We start from the raw sequence: 20966 nt of genomic DNA, 5'->3' as shown, positions 1-20966 counted from the left end.
CGCCCAAAACCATTTCACTGCACAAAAGCTCTCCAAGCCCCAGTGCGCCCTTTTGCGGGTGTTTGCATGGCAACTGGCAAATGAGAACCACGTCCTGGGGGAAGAACAAGGGCCCAGAGCTGCTGGAGGAACACTGGTCTCCGTAACATACTCAATGCTCCGGTGTTTGCACAGAGCAGGGCAACCTCTGCTCACCAGCCACCACTTTCTGAGGTCAAAGAGGCACAGAAAGAAGCAGAGTGTGGCTCCCGGCAGATGAAGCTCTTGGCGGTGCCCAATTCATGCCCCTCAAACCGAAGAGCAAAGGTGTCCCAGAGTGCGGGAGGCAGAGCCCTGGCCACGCTGCCAGGGCTGTACAGCCCAGGGAACAGCAGGCCAGAGGAATTCTTATCATGCTGTCTTTTCCCCACTGTTTCATCTACAATATCCAAGTTTTCCTCAAGATGGTTGTTGATTTTGGAGGACATATTGACAAAACTTGAATTAACTTAACCAAAAGCTGGAAAAAAGGAGCGCCTGAGCAGTCACCGCTGGGCAAGTGCTGAGAAACCTGCTGCAAGTAAACAAGTCCTCTGAGCAAATCCAAGTAAATCCCAGCAAAACCACTTTTGTTTCTCCTTTTTAATCCTTTTTCCCTTTCAACAGCATCATGTCACCACCGTTGCAGAGCATGTTATTAACTACTCTAAACAGAGGACAGAAAATCAGTGTGAAATGCAGATCTGGGTCCTTCATGGTGGACAAAAATTTGCCATTTAGGTTCAAATCAGACATGATAACTTGGGCTCTGTGCTGGGAACAGCCCAAGAGTTTGTTTCATTGCACCAATGTCTTTGCTGCTGCAGAATAACTGTGCACTTAAAGACACTTAATGGCAAGATACAGTGAGAGAAGGTTACAAACATGGTACAGTGACGGTCAAGTTATTTTGGTCAAGTACATTAAAAAAGTGGATCCATTTACACAGAATCCTGACCAGCACACGTGAAGCCATTCCTGTGAGCTACCAGGTGCAGTCCCTAGAACATCCGCAGTTGTCATAAGTCCAACACTGCCTTGCTTACAGAGCTCTTAAATGTTGTCTCATGTGGTGCCAGCTGTGAGCATGAGGCCATACTTCCCTGACACCATCCGTTATAACAAGCATTTGGGTGATAAATATACCAGCATTGGTTTCTTTCCTTGATCTTGGGAGATGGCTCCTTTGTTTAACGCTGAGAAAGTTTTCTTCTGCCCAACAAAATGCTCGTCTGCTCCCCAACATGCAAACCCAGCTCCATCGACCCATCTCAGCTGAGTCCAGCCCAGCACTTCTCTGCTATTCACAGTCTGGATGATGCCAGAACCAGGACTTGCAGCTGAGGAGGTCCTGGAGAACATGCTGAGTGGGATTGCAGCAGGAAAGGTTCTGATACCTCTTTCAATTGCAACCCGGGAACTATGTCTGAAAGCTGAATAGCCCACTGTGCCTCTTAATCGCTTCAAAACAAATCCAGTTAATGAGTTTCTTAAAAAAAATAATGATCACAAGGAAGCTGAAAAGCACCAGTGCAACCACTTCACACCTCTTTGACTAAGAATTATTTCAGCTATAACCATGGGATAATGTTCACCACAGAAAGAAAATCAGATTGATTACAGAGAAGATAGCAAGGTGGTCATAAAGCAACTTAGCTGGAACAGACACGCACAGATGTGGGATGTGCCTGAAGTGATCAAACGGCACCTGGATTCGCGCTCGCAGCTCCTGCGCCCAGCGCAGCGCTCCAGCCACCGGCGGCATGTTCTTGTGCACAGGGGGGATCCTGGGGAGGGCACATTGGAACAGCGTTTGACTGAACGCTGCACTTGTAACCCCAAAGATGCAACAACAGAACCTCATTTGCAGAAAACTGCTCTGATTTCCCAGCTTCCTTCCTTAAATCCAACATCTGCCACACTGATGTAGGTCTGTGACCAAGGCGAGTGCCTCTGGATCTTGAATAAGGAGCTGAGATCGAACGAGAAGCCCAGACTATGTCCAAACCTGAGCTGATGTGAGGTGTCCCTTGCCTGGGACACATTCCCCGCCCCTCACAAACACTGACATAGGGATTTCTGACCAGGAGTTACTTCTGTCCGCCTTATCTAACAGCCACAGAACAATAACCACAAATTCACAGCAAATGATTCTCTCCATGATTCTCTCCAGTCCAGGACTTGTCTCGTTCCAGTATGATCTTTCTGAGGCAAGTAAATAGGTTATTGTTCAAAATGACACACTTGAATCCTCATCATCTGATAGAAATCCACCCATTCCCCCCTGTGCCAACAGTCACGGGGAAGAATAAACTTGGAAAAGGCTGATTAAACCCTTGGTTACAAAGTCCCACTCGCATACTTTGCATTTTAAGCATTGTAAGGGAAACAAAATAAATTCATTCTGAGGAGCACATGAGTGGGTTTGCAGGTCCCATGGGGTGTTGGAGGCAGCACACAAATGTGGAGAGAAACCTCCTGTCACAGCCTCGCTGGGAGAAAAGCTCAGCATGTGTCTCCATTCCCAGTCACATATCATGCATACACATTGGAAAAAGGGTATTTTTACTCCTAACCAATTATTTGCTTTAATACTAAGAACAGAGCTTTCCCAGGCATTTCCATTGCCACTAGGAGCTACAGAGGCTGAAAACATCTGCAATTTGTAAAGTTTTGGGTTCCTTAGAAAAATAAATCATTTCCCCCCCAAATTAATCTCAATCAAACTCCCTGTAAAACCCATTTTACTCAGCACGTTCTACCTACCGAGCTTCAGCTCTGCCTGGATGTGCCGGGAGTAGATCAGCCTGGCGTGGTCCAGGGCCCTGCTGAACACGCTGATGAGGACGGAGTATTTGCCAGCAGCATCTGCAGCGACTGCCGGTCGCTCCAAAAGGCTCCCGAACATGTCCAGCAGCTGTTGGGGTGAACACGCAGGAAAAGAAGAGGGGAAAAATTTACAACCCCGACTCCTGCAGAGAGATCAGCTGGGACCTTCCTCCCCAGCCCAGAGGCTTCAATACTGTCCGCACCGATGGGCACTTTGGAAAAAGGAAATTTGCTCCCTTTGTTACGGGGCCTCTCAGACTTTCTCTGGGGTTGGACCACATTCCAACTGTTGTTCTTCAAATGCTTCAAGATTTTCTATTTTTTTCAAAAAACTTACAAAGATAAACACTGTCACTTGCTAAAGTCTTTTCTACAAATGCTTATATTGATTTTTTTAAAAAAATACCATTTATTATTTCTGCAAGATAGATTAATTGATAAATAAACCAGCTTTGTTTCTAGAAAACCTGTTTCCAAAACTGAAACAGATCCATGTATTAATAATATTAACAAATTGATACTAACAATATCAATTCTCACCAGGAAATCCTAGAAAAAGCATGATTTCCCCCAACTTGCAGAGAGAGACACAAATATATCTCCTGGCATCCAAAAGCTTTGTGAGGGACCCACCAGCCTGAGCATCCCAAACCAAGAGCAGCCCAAAAGCTACAAGTCCCACTGTCCCACCAGCAAACACCAGCCCCATGTGCCTGTGGCTCCAGCACTGCCTGGTCTCCTCAGCGTGATTCTCACCGAGCCGGGTGCCCTGATTTCCCTTTTAGGGAAGAGCAAGGGAGCGATAAACAAACCTTGAAGGCGTGGTCCAAGTTGGAGGCGTCATCAAAAGCCTGGATGAAAATGGTGCCCAGCCGACGGTCCATGTCTTCTACTTTCTGCTGGAAACCAAAGGCATCCTGCTCAAAGTCCTGCACAAAGGCAAAACACAAGCTGTGAGGCTGCAAGATGGCACTAGGAAGGTACCTGTAACTCCTCGATCCAGAGATGCCCTCTCTTATTCACCGTGAACTAAGCCACGCCTCTGGCCAATCTTCAGCCATCGCAACGTGGCAAAGTCCTCACGAAGCTTGAGAACATTTCTGTGCTGTCCCATGGCTGAGATGTTGGCCCTTTCTCTGGGAGGGACCCTTTGGTCCTGAGGGCTTTCCACAGCCCACATGGCACTATCTTCAGCCTACAGGCAAGATGGACTATTTCCACACCCTCTCCCCCACCACTTGGCCTGAAGACCACACCATCATCCAGAAAACCCACGGATGCACCTGCTGAGTCCCAAATCCAACCTACTTTCAAGTCAAAACAAGCCTGTGGTTCCATGGTGAGCTGGTTGTGAGTGAGGCAGTTTCAAAACACTCGCACAGGTTGCCCAGAGAGGCTGTGGAGTCTCCACACTTGGACATAGGTAATCTTGGAGATATTTCACCTGACCAGTCACAGTCCTGCTCTAGCTGAGCCTGCTTTGAGCAGGGAAGGTGGACTGGGTGATCTCCAGAGGTCCTTTTCAAACTCAACAGTACTGGGTTTCTGTAATTTCCATCATCTTCTTGCACTGCTTTTCTTGCTTCAATTGTAATAAATCCTTTGAACTTCAAGAGTAACATCTATATTTGTTTTCCTACACGTAAAAGAGTCCAAATCAAAGACTGAACTTGACAGTCCGTGACAGTCCTTCTGTTCTAGCTTGGACAAAACCACTAAAAATGAGGTCATGTGTCTCTTTTCCAAAGGACAAAGTGCAAGGAAATGGCTTTTACTATTGCTACTGCTGAGCTCCAGCAGATCCAGATGCCATGTTTTAGCTAAAAAAAACGGCTCCAGCAGTGGCAGAGGGTGCAAAACTAGAGCACTGAAAGAACAAACATGACTCAGAGTCACACAAACGGCCATGGGGTCACCAAACCCAAGCCACCTCCTGCAGAGCCACTGTCACCTCTCCTCTGTGCCTGCCCTGCTGAAGGAGGGGTGCTATGGAGCAAGCAGCTTTCCAGCAAGAAACACTGGGGACGTGCCACCCCCTGCAGAGATGTACTGGGAGCTGCAGGAAGCAAAGCACGAGCCACCCATCCCCACACCAGGCAGGTCCCAGAGGGCTGGGAATATTCCTTTAATTAAAGCACTACTGATAATAAAATAGAGCATCCTTGAATTCTGAGAGCCCCAGATGCCATGTGTTCATCTAGGCAGGAGCGAACACATCCCAGAGATGATCTGAGTTGGCCCTCATCAGGCAAACTACCTTGTTTTTCCAAAACTAAGACAGAGTCTCATATTAATTTTTGCTGCAAAAGATGCTTACTTTTTTACATGTATAGCTGCCTGGACCCTATTTAAATTGACTTTTTTATGAACTGTAACTAGGGCTAATTTTTTGAATAGGGTTCATATTTCAAGCATCCTGAAAAATCATGCTATAGCTTGTTTTTGGGGTAGGTCTTATTTTTGGGGAAACATGGTAAATACCAAGAGCAGGAAAGCAAAGAGATGTGGGTGTTGGTATAGCTCTTATACCTCAGCAAGCACCATGTACAGCAAAAGCTTGTGCATAACTCATGGAAATCCCAGTTTCCCAGCTGCACTGATCTAAGGTGCTGATCTAGCAAGATATGTTAGATATAGACGTGCAAGAAGTCCCAAATCTCTGCAGGAAAGGCCAGCGGCTCCCTGTTCCCTCCAGTACCAGATCAGATCATAATGAAAGGAGGAAAGAGCTGGGAAGAAGATAGCAGGAAACTGCTGCTTTGGAAACATGCACATGTTCCTGATGTTCCCGCAAACTGGTCCCACCTACCGTGTTGGTCAGGTCAAGACAGTCATAGGTTCGCTCTGAAAACACCTTGTATGCCTCCTGGAATTCCTCATACATGTCCAGGACCTGCTGGCCCAGGGTCTTCCCTTTAATCCCACTGAATTCAATTTTCTCCAGCTTCATCAAGTCCAAGGAAGTTGCCAGGAGATCCTTCAAAGTCAACGGAGGGAGACACAGGTCATGATGTTGACAAAAGAAGATGACAACAGTTGTCACGACAGAGTTGCACTTGCTGAGGGACCTTCCCAAGCACAGCGCTGGTGCTCAGGCTGGGTGGCAGGGATGGGAAGGGGGGAGCCTGATCTGCCTGTCCTGAGCGTCAGTGGCTGCTCATAACACGTCCCTGCCCAGTGAGACCTGCTGCAGCCACTAGAAATACCATGACAACTGTAAAATCGCTTTTAAGTGTATTTAAAGGACAGATCCAAAGCAGGATATGAGACTCTTATATGTCATCCAGCATAGCTAAGAATCCCAATTTTATAGGTATTAACCAAGGACAGATTTCTAATATTTACAGGTACCCAAACTGTCCAAAGCTCCTGCGCAGTCAAACCTCCACGTGTCCAAGTGGCTGTTGCAGCACCTGCCCCGCTGGCCCTCTCTGCTGAGGTGGCACACGGGTCCTTCCCTTCCCTTCCCATCCTCTGCAGCCTGGCAGTGTCACCTCTTGGGAAAACGTCCCGCTCCCCCAGTGGTGGTGGCAGCACTGGGCAGCTCTGCTGCCATCCCACCTCATCTGTCTCCCTAGGTAGGGCCAAGTAAGGGCTGGTTGAACGTCCATTGTCTCAGAGGACCAGGAGAAATGTGCACAGGAATGTACTGGTGGCCACTCTCTGCTTGCACTTGTCCTGGGGCCACCCGAGCAGGGCAGCAGGTTTTACCACAGACACGTAATATGAAACAGTGCAACGAACCAAAGGAAAGGGATCCTTCCCTCTTCACGTGCTCATGGGCTACCCATGCACCAGTGTAACTGCAGCTTTTATGAAAATTCGAAAACAAATGCACGTATGCATTCATATTCACTTCGACACACCAGCACATCCGCTTGAACAAATACCTAGTAAGGCAAAAAAATAATGTGGAAATACCAGTTGTCCCTTGCTTTGTCTTGCAAGGTTGCTTGAAATGAAGTGATGAGGGGAAATTGAGACGGAGAGAGATGCAGCAGTTTTCCTCATTAACAGGCTGGTGTGCACTATGCTTTTAATTATTGTTTTACAGCTCACTCCGCAGGCTCTCCCTCTGACTCCAGATACTGCAGCTTCTACTGTCCCTGGAGTGTGGGACAGCCACGGAAGGAGGAAACAGACACTGGTCAAAACGCACAGTGCCCCAGCTCAAAACCTCCCCACTGGCTTTTGTCTGCAGCCCATATCCACAGTGTGCCCATGGCATCCATGGAATCCCAGCAGTCAGTGCCCCAGAGCCTTTACAGGGTCCCAGTAAACCTGTCACCAACACTGTCCTCATGATAACCTGCAGTTATTCCTGTGTCTATTTATATTCCTCTCTACACTGACCAGCATAATTTGGTTTATTTCACATCAAACCCTACTGGAAACCATCATTATGAATACTTTTAAAATAGGCACCAGTCATGACAGTTTTCAACATAGTTAATTAAGGAACACATAAAAGTATATGGCACATTTAAAGCAGTAAAACTGCAAACACCAGCAACCTGTACACTGGCCATCCAACCCTACACACTGAGAACGCAGCAACAATCAACAAAGAAATTCATTTGGGATGTGTGTGGAGAGCAGATGAATGTGTGTGGTCAGCCACGTGAGAGATAACAGGTACATGCAAGGTCTGTACAAGAGGTACATACAGTATCTGTATAAGAGGTATATACAGTGTCTGTATAACAGGTACATATGGTGTCTGTATGTCTGTGGTCTCCAGACACAGCCATGTGGTAAGGAGAGCATAGGGAGCTCCCACATTCACACTCAGACCTGCTCTCTGCAGAACATCTCCTGTGGCTCAAGGAGCCCTTGGCCACACTGGGAGCTCAGGGATGACACCCCAATGTCCCTGCCTCAGGTGACAGATCTGGCAAACAGGGACACCCCTGAGCCACAGCACCCCAGTTTGATGGACTATGAGGATGCGAAGGGACAACCTGGTGAGGAACGTGTCCCTGCTCCTCCCCAGGCCCACGTGGCACAGCCAAGGGGATCCTGCCATCTGGCCTCTCCAAGACAGGCAGGACCCAGCTCTAGGGTGTCATAGAATCATAGAACCATTTCAGTTGCAAGAGACCCTTAAGATCATTGAGTCCAACCATAACCTAAATCTGTCTCTGATGGCACCAGGAGACCTGGGAGATTACATTGCTTTATTTACAGCTGTGCAAACCACACCTCCAGTAATCCTCCTTTTCTTGCCCCAACAGGAGCAAGGAGTCCAACGGGACTCCTGAGAGCAAAAAACACACCTATCAACCTGACCAGCTTACATATGCACTGAGCAGGACATAGTAAAACACAGTCTTAGACTCGCTGTAACAGGAGACCTAACAGCAAAAGAGTGGCCCCATTCCCTGGTATCAGGTGAAGCTATAGAAAGGAAAGATGCCAGCAAGTGATCTCCTGGCTACAGAGTTCTCCTGACGGTTTGCAATGTTTTTCAAGACCAGAGTCTCACCTCCACCATCTCCAGTCTCTTCAGGAAGGTGTCCAGCCTCGCAAACACCATCGTGGAGCTGAAGTCCCACTCCCTCACTTCTTGGCCTGGTTCATAATACATGTGCAGTTTTTCCCTTCTCTCCTCAAATGCCTCTTTGAACATGTTCAGGATACCGAGCACCATTCGCACCTTGCCCAGGCTCTCCTCCATGTCCCCTTTCAGAAGGTCTTCTGGAGACAGGTACACCAGGGCCTGGAAGAGCAAAATCACACCTGAGAGGTCACTTCTGCCATCATGGAAAACAAGGACTTCTTGTGTTGAACACATTTGAACCTGTTTATTAAGTTAAATGTTGCCTAAAGAATCACTTTTCCAGGGAAGGACAATAGGAAGAAGGGGAGAGGGGACACAGGGGACTGCAAACACAGGCATCACAGCCACAGACCTGCTCAATGAGAAGGTTGCAGATCTCCTGGAGCAGCACCACTATGCGCACGGGCATGTTGTAGTGCTTGGAGGTGACCCAGATCAAACACACCACGTGGAGCAGGGGGAGCAGGAAAGGCTTCACCTCGCTGAACTCAACCCTCTCTACGTCTTCCAAGCGGCGCTTGAGGGGTGTCAGGCGCAGGTGAACGTCCTGAGCTTCAGTCAAAGCTGTGTTGAGAGACGTGAGAAGCGGTAAGAACCACCCAGCTGCGGTGTGCTGGGTTCCCAGCTAGGTGCTGGCCTCACCACATGGAAAAGTGCCTGGGAAAAGAAACTGTCCTGACAAGCACTGAGCACCCTCAGCCACCTGTGTGCTGCAGGTCACTCACTCGTGAACATCACTCACCTGCGGCAGTAACCAGAACAGAAATAAGCTGATGTGATGGCAGGGGACAGGGAGCTGGGACAGGGCTTCGTGGAGAGCCTGAGTCCACAACTGCTAAAAAGTCACACGGAATTTGCCCAACAGCACCAAAAATACAGTGCTGCCATGGCTGTGAGCCATGGCCTTGCTGTACAGCACGACAGGCTGTACAGCCTTGGCCTGAGCCCTTTTTAGCTCAGTTTTGGCTCAAGCAACTCCTTGTCCAGTGGGCAGATGACGACGGCCCCACTAGTCCTGACTGTAATAGAAAACCTGTCAACAGTAAAGCAACTGATGTCTGACTCGTCGAAAGCTTTAGCTTAGCTCTGTACAGCTGTGTGGTTTTACCCTGAAGAATTACCCCAGAGCGCAAGCATTAATAAAACCAGATCGTTGTGCAATTAAACCTGTGGACCAACAAGAAGTGACAGAAGTGCTTGAATGCATGCAAAAATAACCCCTAAGGCCCAAGACCAAGGAAGAAGAGACTCCCACTATCAGCATCACCCTCCCAGCAAATCCACCAACAGCAGCCACACCAGTACAATGCCAGGGAAAGGGGCAGAGACTTAAAAGCAGGTGCACACAAATCTGAACTGCGCTGTAATGGAAATTAACAATTATAGTCCAAATTATCCAATTAGGGTTAGTATCGCTGCAGCCGGATTAAAACCAAATATTTGTTGTATTTTGATTAAACCCTTAAAGTATTAATTAGTTTAACAATGAACCCTTGGCTCCTTATATAAGGGGTGTTTCTCCAGCCCATTTAAACTGCACAATGCAGAGTGTGACACAGATCCTTAAGAGATTCAATGTTTGCACGTGAAGTGGTGAAGAACAGTGTTTTCTGCCAGCACGTGCACAGCTAACACAGTCTGGATGGTTTCATTGTGCCAGAGAGCAGCTGGGTTGGACATGGATGTCCAGCTGTGTTGGTCTGCAGGGACAGACCAGCAGGACTACACTGTTTTTCACTACAGACAGGGATTTGCAATATTTCCTTGGGCTGCGCTCAACTCCCCTAAGCAAAGCAAAGCAAGGAAATTCGGGCTGCAGTGGCCAAAGCCTGAGAAGCAGCGCTCTAACAAAGCAGTCTTAGGTACAAGATCTGTCCTCTTAGTCTGAACTCCCATTCCTGCATAATAACACCAGAGGAGCTGGTGGAAGTTGAGGTGAGTCCTGTTAGAGTAATGCAAACACTTTATTACAGCAGAATAAATTCCCAAACCCATTCACCCTGAACTTTGGCAAGAGTCTGGCTCAACAGACCAGCGATGGAGCTTGTCCCAGCCTGGAAACAAAAGCCTAGACTCAAGCACAAGCAGCCCAGTCTCAATTCACAAACTAGAAAGATTTGGCTTGAAATCAGTCACACCAGGCCATGAAGAAAGGCCAGAAGCCAGCACTGTGGTAAAGTTGCCCCAGCATCTCACCTGCCTCAACATCCATTAGCATGGTTTTGAAGGCTGGGATGTAGCTGCTCTCAACTCTCTCCAGCAGCTCCATCATGTTCCTGACCTTCCTCGTTGTCAGCTGGTTGTAAATGCATTCCAGGTCATCACACCTACAGCAACCGAGACACAGAATCACAGAATCAGTTGGTTGGAAGAGACCCTCAAGATCATCGAGTCCAACCATAACCTAACCCCTGGCACTGCCCCGTGTCCCTGAGAATGTCATCTCTGTGACTGTTCAACCCCTCCAGGGATGGTGACTCCACCACTGCCCTGGGCAGCCTGTTCCAATGCTTCACAACCCCTTCTGGGAAGAAATGTTTCCTAATATCCAACCTCAGCCTCCCCTGGCGCAACTTGAGGCCGTTTCCTCTCATCCTGGCGCTTGTTCCTGGGGAGCAGAGCCCGACCCCCCCTGGCTCCAAGCTCCTTTCAGGCAGTGCAGAGATCAGAAGGTCTCCCCTCACCTCCTGTTCTCCAGCTGAACCCCCCAGGTCCCTCAGCCACTCCCATCACACTTGTGCTCCAGCCCCTCACCAGCTCTATTCCCTTCTCTCAACTCACTCCACTACCTCAAGGTCTTTCTTGGCCTGAGGGGCCCAAAACTGATTTGAGGTTTGGCTTCCCCAGCGCTGAGTACAGTGGGACAGTCATTGCCCTGGGCCTGCTGGCCACACTGTTCTTGATGCACACCAGGATGCTGGTGGCCATGTTACCCACCTACACTGGGCCATCAGCTGTCCCCCAACATCATCTGTTTCCCCTGGGCCTGATTCAGGGCTTCCTCCAGCTACACATGGACTGTGGAAATGGGAGAAAGCTGCATGAGGCACAGACAAACCCTACAGGACAGAAAGTGCTGAGTTCAGCATGACAGCAGCTCTGCTACTGACAGAACATCGCTGAAAAAAAGCCATCGTGTTTCTGCAGGCATTAGCAACAGCTCTCCAGCCAGCAGGGCTTTGCCCCGAGTCAGCCTGAACCAGTACAGCACAAAGGTTTTCAAAGGGCAGGAGGAAATACCACTCCCAGGCTCCTGAGCATCTAAAGCCCCTCTGGCCCTGACAGATGAACAGCAGCCAGCTGAGATGCACCATTTCCAGACAGCCCCCAGCAGGTGTCCATCAGCAATTACTCCTGTGGATGGCTCCTAGTGAACAGTGACGAAAGAGTGCCCAGAGCGGGTGTGGAGTCTCCTTCTCTGAGACATTCGAACCCGCCTGGACCCACCTGTGTGATCTGCTCTGTGACCCTGCGTGAGCAGGGCTTGGACTGGGGGATCTGCAGAGGGCCCTTCAGCCCAACCAGCCTGGGATCCTGTAAAGGGCATTTCTGAAAAAAGTCCCTTGAGGTGTAGCCCCTGTGGTGGGGCTAAGTTAAAACACAGCCAGCTGCCCAGTGACCTCCCAGGCACTTTGCAGATCATGATGATTTTCTGTGCGGGAGCAATTTTCCTTAGTTGAAGCCTACATGAACCCCAAGTGGCCTGTTCTTCTCAACTCATGGAATTAGCAGCTCCACCACCAGCACTCTCCCTCTACACAAAACCAGCACCACAGGGCACCGTGCACTGGCCAGGCTGCTCTGGGTACCTGTTCTTCCAGAACTCCAGCTCCACCTTCGGGTTCGGATTGCTGCCTTGCAGGAGAGGCTCTGAAGACTCTTTCTTCAGTGCCTCCTGGATCTGGTGGCTCCAGTCTATGATGGCCGACTCCATGGCATACACCAGAGATTTATCTATCCGTTCCATGCTGTAGTAAACAGAGTACGTGATTAACTTTGTTGATGTGCATTGCTCAGTTGGATCTACTGCCAATGGCCGTGTGGGCAGCTGGATTTTACAGGGTTTCACATTTCAAAACCACAAAACAATCAAACCCCATAAGATTTTGTCACTGGTTTAATATAGGAATTACACTCTGGAGAAAACGGCTGAATGTCTGCAGCAGTGTGGGCAACAACACTGTTCATAAAGTGAATGGTGGAAATGAAGAGCCAGTCGCCACCTCTCTGCACAGCCAGTCATTGTCACATCAGATCCATTCAGGTTCAGGATCTGACCTGGAGACTCACACATCCAGCAAGATTCTCTCTCCCCATACCATTCTCCCTCAAAATATTCTACATCCCTGCAGTCATTAACTCACTTAATTCAGCAAGAAACACCACCAAGTGGGCTGGGAAGCTGAGGACAGGTCACCCCACTGCCTTGGAAGCAGTAACTTCTCACAAAATCCCACCCGCACCACGTCCTGTCTGAGGAGTGATTCATTCCACTGCACCCACACATCTCCTGGGGTTCCACAGGGGCACGCACGCAGCCCAGACACGATGACAACTTGATGTACAAACGCATCTGCTTCTCTGGACCTTCCAGAACCTGTTATTTTGGGGTGGTACTCACGATTTCTCATTTTCCAGATCAATGTCCTCAATTCCCTCTGAGCCAGCTGGGAGAGGCAGCAAGGTCTTGCCGTCTACTTGGCCAACAACTGTGAAAATGGTACTTTTGAGGTTGTGGACATGACGCACGATGTCTTGTGACACCACTTCTGGCCAGCCCTGATGGTTCTTCTTGTTCGTTAGGATGGGCACGATCACCTACAGCGGGAGTCACGGAAGACCAATGGAGAAAAAAGTGCAGCAGGAGACGGACAGGCCACCAGGCTCTGAGGTCTGTGCTTGGCCAAGCCTGGAGACCCATATTCATTGCTGTCTCAAGCAGTTCCCATGTGAAATAGAGGCAGCTGATGATGAATGGGCATCTCTACAGGCCCACTTTATACAGCAGAACACCCTTTTCCCCAAATCCAAGCAGCCAAGGAGGGTGGAAGCCAGTAGGCAAAGTGAGCAGCCCCATCCCCAGGCTCTCCCAGCCTTTCAAGCCCGCAACTGGAGATGGCCCCATGGGCTGCTGTCCCTTGCCCTCACAACTGTCCCCGGTGCTTGGTCCCCATGTCCCTGCCCATGGGCACAGCCGTCAGGCTGCCCTTTGAGCCTGCCAGGGCTGGGCTGAGCTCAGTGTGCTGCAAGGGAAGGTCTGCTGGTACCCCCTGGGATACACTGGTGGTGAGGGTCCCCCAGGTCCCAGCTGCAGCCCACCAAACAGGAGCTTTGCCTTTATCAGCACTTTTACTGACCCGGCAGCATGGGGTTGTGGGGCTGGTCGGGGTTTGCCCAGATTTGAGCTGCTTTTGGCTTGTTTGAGCTGTGACAGCAACACCGTGTCTGTCACCTATCCTGGCTGGCTCTGCACTGGGACCAGCCTGTGGCAACAGCCTAACAAAGCCAGGTTGTCCCTAGTGACAAACAACAGCCCTTTGTGTTACTGGACTCAGGGTGGGGGTAGGGGAGGGGGGGGAGGTGACTAAAGGCATAAAAATAGCTGCAAATGGACATAAAATTGAAACAGAATAAAGCAGCTCAGCACCTCCATGGTGCTGTCCCAGGATGCTGAAGACTCTTTGGAACTGTGGCTGGCTCTGTAGACCCGAAGAAGACCCGACCAGCCACCTTCGTGCCCAGGGAGCCGTGGGAAGGGGGAGCACAACCCCAGGGAACACACGGGCAGGTGCTGACGAGTTCACCTTCAGCAGTTTTAGCTGCATTATTAGCAAGATGTGTCTCTATTACTTAAAGCATGTGGACTGCTAATGCCAGTGATGTTGTAACCAGGCAAATGATAGCCGTTCATTTTCTTTCTGACTGTTAAAATGATAACTGGACTCAGGATGAAGCCCCAGCCCACAGAGCAGGTGTGTTCCCTTCGGCACCGCAGGAGTGAAGCAACAAGTGGACAAGGTCACCAGCTGTGACCCCTCACTGAATAAAGACAAAGTGTGGGCAGAGGAACACACGACCCCAACCCCAGGAAATTCAAGACCTTTTTCACCTTCACGCAGACCCACCCCATCTGCCTGACCCAGCACCACCGCTGCTTTTGCCTTCAAGTGAAGCTTGAGAGGAAAATAGGATGAAAACCAGGCACAATCTGCTCCCTGCAGAAATACTGCATGTCTGCACAGGGGAGAGCAAAGCCTGCAAACACGCAGCTGGGACGCACAATCCCGGCTCCCAAAGGCATTCAGAAAACAGGATTTAACAGGATCTGCCAAAGTGTTCCTACCCCACCATCTACCCATAGCAGACGGTGCTTGCAATGCTATTGGCCAGCCGTGATGCAAAACCACTGTTTGTGCAGACTTCGCAAGACCACGGGGCTCATCAAAACAAAAGCTCCCCGTATAAATAATGTGTTTTCTCACAAAACCAGGATAACCAGTCTGGCAGCCTGCTCTTGGGAATCCAATCTATCAGTCACCATCTTAATATACCAAACATCATGATCAGAGCTTCTCAAATCCAGCAGCTCCTCTGCTTTCCCATTACAGCCTCATTCCTGAGACTTCTCCAGGTGAGGAGCCATCAGGAATAAACCGAAACAACATTGTCTAGTTCAGGCTAATAACACAGCAAAGCAAAAGCACTCGAACCTCTTGACGATCTCTTTAAGAAAACATCAGCCCACCTGAGATAACCCGACACTGAGCTACAGGAGGCTCCTGAACATCACAAAACACTTTTTCACTATGAGAGTAATCGAGCACTGGCCCAGGTTGCTCAAAGAGGTTGTGAAGTCTCCATCCTTAGAGATAATGAAGAGCTACCTGGACATGGCCCTGGGCAACTGGCTCTGGATGGCCCTGCTTGAGCAGGGGTTTGGAGTAGGTGACCTGCAGATGTCCCCTCCAGCACCTGTGGGTACATCAGTCCCACAAGGACCCCACTGATAGACAGAGCTGATGTGGATCAGCATTCAGGTGGTTTATATGAGTTCTAAAGCCGTCCATGGTACTGCAAAGGGCAGAGTTAAGGGTACAAGTGCATCAGCAGAGAAGGGAGGGAGGCCAAGGAGCCTGTCTGTAGGAGGGGACACCTTCCCCGCTGCCATGTGCGAGGGGCACCCGGTACTCATGGGTGCCAGGGCTCCCTCTGCACCTCCGGGGCTGCCCAGGCCTCACAGGATCCCAGCCTGGTTAGGTTGAAGGGATCTCTGCAGATCCCCCAGTCCAAGCCCTGCTCACGCAGGGTCACAGAGCAGATCACACAGGTGGGTCCAGGCGAGTTTCAATGTCTCAGAGAAGGAGACTCCACACCCGCCCTGGGCAGCCTGGGCCAGGCTCTGCCATCTCCCAGCAAACAAATTTCTCCTCATGTTGAGCCTGCCCCCGTGGCCCCTCATCCTCACCTCCTCCACGAGGGCGGCAAAGTGCCGCAGGGCATCGGCGGGCAGGTCCCCGCAGAGCAGCTCCCCGGGGCCGGCGCCGGGGGCCCGCAGGAAGAACAGCCCCTTGCGGCGGGCGGCGGGGGCGGCCCCAGCTCCAGCTCCCCGGCCGGGCCCCGCCAGAGCAGCAGCGCCGGCCCCGCCGGCCCCGCCAGGAAGCTCCGCAGCAGCGGCCCCGCCGCCTCCCCGCCTGCCCAGCGCTCCCAGCGCTCCGCCGGCACCCCCAGCCCCCGCGCCGCGCACCGGCACAGCCGCTCGGCGCCGGGCACCGGCTCCACCGCCTGCTCCATCCGGCCGGCACCGGCGGGTGTTGGCGGGGAAGAGCCGCGTTGCCCGGGGGAAGGGACACCGCGAGGAGCCGGGGGCGGGCCGGGGCGGGACCCAGCTCGCCTGGGAGACGCAGCTGCCCCGGGCAACCACGGCTATCAACACAAGCTGGGGATGGAGGGCCTGAGAGCAGCCCTGCGAAGGACTTGGGGGTGCTGGGGGATGCTCCCTCTGGGGGGGGTCTGGATACCACTGGATCCACCTGGGCACCCCCAAAGTGGCTTTTTAGCACTTATTTTTCTCCTGAAAAAGCAAACACAGTGGGGCTTTCTCCCACCTGGTTTGGCCTTTAGGAAGGGAAGAGCAGAAGAAGGGGCCTTGGGGACTAGAACCACTACGCAAACATTTGATTAGGGAGACAGGAGCTAGAGATTTGTCTGTCACTGTGGAAGAGGTGACAGCGGTGTGATCTTTGCCTCCAGACTAATCCCAAAAATATGCCCAAGCTAGAAATGGGTCAAATGGGGAAAGGGAATGGGCCTGGACCACAATGGCAAACTGATTGTTCAGAACTCCCAGGAAAAGGGGGGTACCGATATTTGTTGGTATTAACTGATGTTTTTTCAGGTTGGCCAGAAGCGTTCCCTACCAGGACAGCAAAAGCTTAGGAGGTGACTACAACACTGATACACAAAATAATACCAAGGCTTGGAGGCCCAGCTGTTAGATCCTCTGATTGAGGGCCACATTTTACTGACGAGTATGTGAAGTCTTTTGCAGAAAACTTTGAAACCATAATAGGAAGGTCCATTTCAAGACCCCCTGACTGCTACCAATATCAGAGAACAGAATGCCTGGATTCGCCATTCTAGAGTGAAGAAAGCCTGCGAAACACCACGGAGGGTAACCCGGGCGCAACCTGGAAAACTCTGTTTTTCACAGTCACCTTTTGGTCCTTCTGGGGGACCAGCCTGGGTGGTGCTTCCCGCATTGGGAAGAAGAAACCCAAAAGAACAAACACGTAGAATTTTTGGTAGATATGGGGGCAACACTAATGAAAACCTGGACAGAAGAAACTTCAACCCCATGACGGGAGGGGCCTTTTTCTTGTTTTGTTAACTACAGAACCAGCCGCTGCCCCCACCCTGAAGCACGCAGGCTGTTGTCCCACACTGCCAGCACCACCCCCCTTCTTTTAGCAGGATCATTTTATCTGAGCATGGCAGTGGCCCTAAAGGCACTTGCTTTGATAGAGCTGTCCAATAAGGTGTTGAACAAGTCCTCGCAGACACGCAATGATGTAGCACGCTATAGAAATCAGTGCTTCTGTTACTTCGATTAAAGACGTAATTTCTCTCAATATTCCAAACCAAGATTCTAACAATCCCATGAGTGGACTATCTACACCTGAATTCTCAGCCAATTCTTCTGCTGAAGCTGTGGTTAGACATATATCACCTTTTTCTGCCAACATCGTATCTGGGACCATGTTATTTTCCCATGCCATTCTACTAGTAGCATCTAATTGTTTGGTGATTCATTTAACTGCTTGTCTAGTATAACTTATAAATAAATGTTATTTATCCCGTCTACATTCTTGTTTGTAGTTACCTACCAAAACAAAAAGGACTCAGAACCCGCAGCTAACTTGACTTCTTGCTTTGTGTTCCTTGGGGACTCCTCTGGGGACCCCAATCTAATTGAAATAAACCCTGTCATCAGAGGAAAGCCCTCAACTCCTTTTTCTGTTGCCCTGATGGATCACAGGGTTCAAATGCCAGGGTAAAAGGAATTTCCAATTGTACGACGTCACAGGTACCTTCCCAGTGGGGGATAAAATGGAATGAAGTGTCATCTTCCCACAGTACCACCAAAGATCCACTCAAGAAGCATTTGAGGACATATGAGGACCAACTTCCCGTGTCTCTGCACACCTACTCATGTTCCTAGGAACTTGGTATCATTCCTGCCGCGTCGTGAGAGACAGGCAGTATGATTTTCAATTATTCCTGAAAATGCCAGGGGGATTTTGATATTTTTCCCTGCAAAGCTGGAAACAGTAGGGAGAGAGTATGACACGACTTATTTCTCCATGCCGTAGAGTCTTGGCATAAGGCTAAGACGCACTCCATCCCCTGTCAATCTTCGCTCCACCCCAGAGGGAAGGGTACCACTTGGGCCACAGGCCTTCCTGCCGCACAGGCACAGCAATTGCTCGTTTAGGCTTTGCACCATAGATTTGATCCATTCTACCCAGGCATTTGTACCTCCATATATGTTGAACCTTCCCAGGGCATCTTTTCTACTAATGTCTATTTGTGATCCATAAACCCCACTTACTGAATCATCTGCTCTCTGCCTTGCAATTAGCAAAGGGTTGCACTGCAGAGACTCACATCCTGGGAGAGACTGTCCTTTAGATAGGGTCATTTTTCTTTGCAACTCTATAACCGTTCATTGCTCACTGTCCATCCCCTAAACTCTGTGCTCCAAATAACACTGTACCAGGAGGGGCAATGAGAGCACAGGCGGCGGCCTTCCCCGGCCCCAACCACCGCCTGCCCGCCCCAGTCCGCCGCAGCGAGCCCGGCCGCCCATCCCCGCCCAGAGTTCCTCCCCACCCCCCTCCCCGGCCTTTCGCCAGCGAGTTCGCCTCCCCCCCGCGAAGCCGGGGCGTCCCTGCCGGCTCCGTGCCCGGGGTGGACGGCGGAGGGGGGGTGGACGGCGGGGGGGGGTGGACGGCGGGGGGGGGGTGGACGGCGGGGGGGGGGTGGACGGCGCGGGGGGGGGGGGGGTGGACGGCGCGGGGGGGGGGGGGGGTGGACGGCGCGGGGGGGGGGGGGGCACGCGGGCGTCCCGCGGTTTCTCAGCCCCGCTGTCGGAGGCCTAACCCCCTCACCTGCCCGTGCTGCCGCCTCCCGCGCTTCTTCCTCGGTGGCTCGCTCGCTCGGTCCCTCGGCCCGCTGCCCGCCCCGGCCGCGGGCTGAAGAAGAAACCGACCCCGCCAGCGGCTTTGCCTCCCCCCGGGGAGGCATAGAGACACCGCGTCCCCGTCCCCGTCTCCCCGTCCCGGCCCGCCTGCCTCCCTGCCTACCCGCGCGCGGGGTTCCTCGGCCGATCGGCAAGACGCTCCCGCGCTGGCCTCCCCGCGACCGCCCGCCCGACGGGCTTGACTCCGAGCGACTGACCGTTGGGCACCTGGCGGGGGGCAGGGGGCCGGTTGCCGGGCGGCGGGGAGAGCGCGCATGCGCGGCGCGCGCAGTTGCCGACCCCCTCCGGCCCTTCCCGCGGGTGGGCCGGAGGGGGCGGGGGGCAAGGCGAGGGCGGGAGAGACCGCGCTTTGGGGTGCGGGCGGGGGGGGGGTGTTTGTGCTCGCCGTGCAGTCTGAGCCGGAACACGAAGTGAAATTATACGGCGGCGGCGGCGGCAGGTGCGGGTGGGGGGCACGACGACACCACCACGACCCCGCCGCCCCTGCCGAAATAAACCCCCACCAAAAAAAAAAAAAACACCGCCACGAAACCCGCATCCCCACGCCACGCGCGAGCCCCGAAACTCCAGACACGGACTCGCCGAGCGTGTGCACGGATCGCGAGGGTCGAAAAGCTCGACTCGTAGAGTCGCGTACACTGTCCCGCAGCCACCCGCGAGAGGCTCGCTCGGTCGCGTCCAGCTCCTGTCCCTGCGTAGGACCAACCGCCCCGCCGTTCCGGTTCAGTCCTTGCCCGCCGGTCCCACTTACTTAGACTAAGCCTAAAATGCACAGATCTCTCCATAAGGATGGGTTTTATACTCTACTTCCACAATCTGCTGGCAGTACAAAAGAATAAGCGGCAGATCTCCTTAGGCTGAGTCACGGTGCTTTGCTCCTAAGACCATGCATACCATGGGAATATTTCAGCTGCACGTCCCACCCCAACCCCAGAGAGCAAGAGCTCCAGGAACAGGTGGAGAAACAGGGAAGAACACTGCAGTGCTTCTGAGAAATAAAGCAAGGACAGAAAGGCAGACGGGCATGCTGTGGAACCTTCTCCTTACCCGACTGTGCTGCTGCCACTCATGAAATGACACTGTAGAGCAAGTACTTTTAGCACCTTTTTTGTGTACCACGTTCCAGGAACCCTTCCCCTGGAGGTCCAGCTGCTGAGGTGGAGACTCAGGACCTGGACCCCATGGCTTCGGGGCAGAGGCTCTGATGGAGAGGAGAGGAGACCAGGGGTTGCACTGGGAAATGTGTCTGCACTGCAGGGGATGTGAGAGAGGTTCCTAAATCCTGTCCCCAGCATTTCTGGTAGCAGTTAACTCTTCCTGCCCATGCCTGTGCTCCTGCAGCTGTGTCTCTGTCCCTGGGTCTGCTCCCTGTCCGTGTCACAGACCCCGTCCCACCCGCTGTGTGCTCAGCTCTGCCCTGCTCACACCGCCTGGCACTGCCCAGGGGCAGCTCTGTGTGTGCAGGGGCTCAGGAGCAGCTCAGACAAGTCCTAACGAGAACTGGGGTCTCAGTGTCTTCTCCAAAGAGAGAAATAAATCCCCATCTCCCACTGCACACCCAGACAACCAAGAGTGGAAAACTGAAAGCACAGACTCCTTCCCTTGCAGCTGTTCCTGTCTTGATGTCGTTGTTCAGAAGGACCCTCTGCCATGTCTGTGGGGTTGATCTGGAGCTCTGAGCAGCCCTGACCCACACAGCACCCTCCAACCCCACAAGCTCCCTGCCTGCCCTGCCGGGGGTCGCTCCTTCCACCCACAGCTGCTGCCATGGGATCTCCCGGGCAGGCTGAGCGCTGACCC

The 20966-nt window shown here is 51.9% G+C and overlaps 1 pseudogene; it reads right to left on the bottom strand.

Moving 5' to 3' along the window:
- Positions 1-19422, bottom strand: part of LOC136111015 (dynein axonemal heavy chain 9-like) — a 69785-nt pseudogene extending 50363 nt beyond the window's left edge.
- Positions 19423-20966: the final 1544 nt, after the last annotated feature.

The sequence above is a fragment of the Patagioenas fasciata genome, chromosome 21 (assembly GCF_037038585.1).
Source record: "Patagioenas fasciata isolate bPatFas1 chromosome 21, bPatFas1.hap1, whole genome shotgun sequence".
NCBI classification, from domain to species: Eukaryota; Metazoa; Chordata; class Aves; order Columbiformes; family Columbidae; genus Patagioenas; species Patagioenas fasciata.
Note: the sequence above shows the minus strand (reverse complement) of the source record. Positions and strands in the feature narration are given on the sequence as shown.